Genomic DNA, 4,612 nt, shown 5'->3' with positions numbered 1-4,612 from the left:
AATATATTAAGGTCTGCTTGATAGGAATTAAAGGCCCCAATTAGCAAACTTATTTAAAGGACATAAAACTTCAGGGAGTTTGATGGTTCTGTTGTTTTCAGTGGGACTGCTCATGTGCTTTAAATGGCAGCTAGGCTGAAGAACCCTGCTGAGGAATGACCTTAGAAATAGCTGTGCACAGGTCTGTGCAGACCTGTATAAATATGCAGTAGGTTAATGTGTGCTCTACAGATATATCTTTGTATGAATAGTTTGCACTGTGTTGCTGCTTTTTTTTCTTTGGCTTTGCAGCCAAGGGAAAGCTTAGTTTCTCCAGCAATCTACTTTCTAGTGATTGAGTAATACTCTGTGATTGCTGGTGTGTGAACATCATTACTTGGTGACCTTTCCTAAGTGATTGTACGATGACAACTGGGTAACAGCTGCCCTTAAACCAGCCTCAAGTTTGCGATCATCAAGGGATTAAAGCCCTGTCTTTCATGCTGCTAGTTTCTGAGCTTCTGAATTGAGTCTTTTTTATGTTGTCATCATTTCTGGTAGTTAGAAAACAAGCTGAGACTTCAGTCATGTATTTGTGACCAAACTATGAGCACTGGTTTTGGCTGGGCAGATGAACAAAGTCAGAGGGTGTAGTTAGATAAACTACAGAAGTAATTCACTGAATATGATCTGATAACAGTTCTCCACACCAAAAATCAAAGTTTAAAGAAAGAGTGCTGACCAGCCACTTTATCTAGAGATGGAAATTTTAGATTCGAAAGTAATTATTTTGGATGAAGCATGATAACTGGACAGCACAGAAACTTCAGGGCGTGTGTGATAGTGCTCCCTCACCCTCAAGTTACACAATTCAGGATACTGGTGACCTCTCTGTGAGGAGGCAGAGGTGCAAGAGAATGTTCTTGGGGCTTCTATGAAGGTGCCCACTAAATAAAGAGTGATTCACACATGGCTTGCAGGTAAGTTGTTTGGGCAATGTGAAGAACCTAAGTTCCTCGCAGTCCTTCAACAGATCTTAGGTGTTATCAGTACCACTGAGATATCTGAGTGCTTTTACAGATCAGCTCAGCAATGAGGAAAAGCTGACTGAAGCCTGATCTCAAGCAGGGGAGAGGTTACGTAAACAAAGAAAACCCTTTTTGCAGTCTCAGTTCTTTGAGGGTATGCAAGCACAATTGGTTAACCTGCTAACTAATTTGGTGATGGTCCTGGACTCTGAGCTGTCACTAAGCTTGTGCATGCATTTTGTTTAAGAGCCCCTGTCTCCTGGCAGATTACATATGTAACCAGAACTGGGTTTCCACTACCCCTTCTCTGAAACAGCAACGTGATATAGCTGGGTATGACACTATCACCTTTGAAGATTCCTGATCTAGAACGCAACATGCAGTTCTTAATAACACAAAGCCAGAATAAATGCATCACAAGCACCCTCTTCTTGCATACTGGCTTCTCATAGCCAAGCGCAAGCTCACTTTTTCAAAGTTATCTGAGTTTCTTGGGAGCTGTTCTGTTAGTGCGGAATAAATTCTCATGGGAGTAAAGGGTTATCAAAGCTACACTTTCTACTCCCTTAGATTACCCTCTTTGTTGCAAACACAACATCAACACTTTAAGATAAAACCCCTAAAATTAAAAGTAAAACCCCAATCGTCTCCTGCCTACACAGTTCTGCCTTTGAGCCTGAAATGAAAGAGTGGCAGATATTTAGCCACATCACTTAACATATTCCTGGAAGGCATTTGGATGCTGTGGTGCAAAGGGGTGTAGATAAACCAAGGTAAAACAACAAAGCTTCAGCTGTGTAACTCGTGGCAGGCTCCACAGACAGTCAAGCTGAGACCACGTACATTCCTTGAGTCCATTTCCCTTTCCAAACAGCTTAAACTTGGCAACAGGTTGGTGGCCTATATGGTGCCGGGAGCAGAAGGATGTAATGATGCCTGGGAGCTTAGAGAATGAAATGACAATTACAAGGGCTGTATTCTGAGAGAGAAGCCAGGTTATCCTCCAAATGCTGCATGATGATGGTTTCAGAAGAATCTATCATTCACTGTATAGATCAGGTGTCTTACTTTTCTACCAGAGGAACTACTTATTGTTACTTATCATTACTACTTATCGTTATTGTCATTTAAATAATCATTAGATACTTGATTTCTAACATATCACTGGGATGAATGAATTTTTTCACATTTGTCTTTGCTGTAAGAGCATCAGCTGATGTCTGTCATCATAGTTTCTGTTCCAGGTGCTCCACGGACTCGTCTCTATGTTATTTAGACTACAGACAGATATCCTCTCCTAGAACAGCCCAAGATGTTAGTCTTACCCCTCCCCTCACTTCTGCTAATAAAGCAAGTTGTTTAAGTGCTTCCTAACCCACTTCAGGCACAATCAACAGAGTTAGTGTATGGCTCCTATTTAAATTGTTTGAACTATCTCAGCTGATTCTGCTTGAAGTGGGTTAGGGAAAACTCACACAAACAGGTGGGAGAACTGCCAGGGTAGTAATCAATGCTCAAGGGACTCTATAACCCGCTTGAAAAGAAAAGGGAAGGGCAAAAATGTTTTAAACCTCTGCAGCTGTTTGCAAATTGAACCTCTACATAGAACCTGTAAGCTGCACGTGAGCTATGGCAATACCCCTCTTTCCAGATGAGATGTTCTCAGCTGTAACCACTAGCGACCTCTTAAAAAAAAAAAAAAAAAAAATGAAAGTTGAGAATGATAAGAAATTTTACAGTGATGTGCCCATACAGCATATGAACAGATATTATCTGAGCCCAGCGCAGCATATTGTGCAACAGCATGGGAGAGGGGAAATTTTGGCCAGGAAAGTCAAAGCATATTCTTTCTTTTATCTGTTGGATGCTAAAGCAGTGCCTTCCGTGTACCATTTGATTTGACTGGCCAGACGAGGGGGGCAGACGGTTTCCATCCAGCTTCAATCCTCAGTTCTAAAGCTTACTTATTAGAGTCTGAGTGTTTGCTGTTTCAACCCACCGATAAGGGAGCCCATCCAACAAGCAAACTGGACTGCTTTCCACCACGCAAAATCTTTCATCTTCCAAAATCTCCAAGGGGAACAGAGCGAACAAATATGTTGGGCAAGTGCGCTCAGTTTGTGGTAAACGGCTGAACGACCCCCCTGGGACATATGCACAGTCCACAGCCACTGCACCAATGCTGGGTATGAGAACCAGAGGATGCATCTTATTAATTTTCTTATACAGGCCCTCGATCAGCACAAGCTCCTGGTGTAGTGATGCAAAGATGGAAGGAGGCAATAGGAAACTGTCCCCTCATGGGAAACACACTTGTTCTCGTGGTTCATGCTCCATCCCAGGCATCTGGAGGGGCTATTTCTGGCTTTGCCACGCACTCACAGTATGACCAGGGCTTAGTCACACATCATTATCCTGCATGCAAATTAGGTGTCAACAACTTTGCAGGTGATGGTTTGTTGCAGCCTATTTTTCGTTTGAAAACGCTCAAATGTACTAGTATGTTGTATCCTGGGCCTGTTTACAGCCAGCCTGGAGGATCTGTGGGCTGTAGCGTGGCCACCTGCGCCCAAATAAACACCACTTTGTATTTTTTACAACTGACTGGTTCCATGTTGGTGTTTTTTGCTGCGGCAAACCCCGCCTTCACTGAGACGTGAACCGAGGCAGGTCTTGCTCTGGAGGGCAGCAGCATCTGCAGTGTTTGCTGGGGGGTGGTGAACCCTTTCTTCCCCCCCAGCATGTGCGGCAACCGTTGTGGTCAAACACAGCTTGAAAGAATCGCAGAATACAGTGAGTTAGAAGGGACCTACAATGATCATTGAGTCCAACTCCTGGCCGTGCACAGAACATGCCAAGTCACACCATGTGCCCAAGAGTATCATCGAAATGCTTCTTGAGCTCTGTCAGGCTTGGTGCCACGACCACTGCCCTGGGGAGCCTGTTCCAGAGCCCAACCACCCTCAGTGCAAAGAATCTTTGCCCAATAACTAACCTAAATTTTCCAATATCTAACCTAAGTAGCTTTTAAGCTGATGAAATCCATCATGCCAGGCCATCTTGCAGGGGCCAGCCCTGGATCATGGGGGTGAAGGAGCACCCTTAGAAAACATGAGTATGAGAGTGTGGGACCTGGACACGGTGTAAATGGTGTGGAATAAGGGGTATAATGTGCTGGTGTGGACTGGAATAATTTTCTTCACAGCGGCTAGTGGCTATATTTTCGATTTGTGTTGGACGCAGGGTTAATAATATAGAGATATCCGTTTCAGGGAATGGGAATCCATTTTGGGATGGGTTGCCCCAGGGAGGTGGTGGGGGTCACCATCCCTGGAGGTGTTGAAGGAAAGACTGGAGGTGGCACTGAGTGCCATGGTGTGGTTGACACTGTGTTGTTGGGACATAGGTTGGGCTCAATGGTCTTTTCCAACCTAATGGATCCGGTAATTCTGAGTACACCGCCAAGCCCTGAGCTACGGCTCTGCTGACCGACACACACACACGGCCCGGAGCAGCCTCCCCGCCGCCTCCCGAGCCCGCGGGCGCTGCCCTGACCCGACATGGCGGCCCGAGCGCCGGCGCAGGCGCGGGGGGCGGCGCTGCCG

The sequence above is a fragment of the Chiroxiphia lanceolata genome, chromosome 1 (genome assembly GCF_009829145.1).
Source record: "Chiroxiphia lanceolata isolate bChiLan1 chromosome 1, bChiLan1.pri, whole genome shotgun sequence".
Classification (NCBI taxonomy): domain Eukaryota; kingdom Metazoa; phylum Chordata; class Aves; order Passeriformes; family Pipridae; genus Chiroxiphia; species Chiroxiphia lanceolata.
This window is presented reverse-complemented; position numbering follows the sequence as displayed.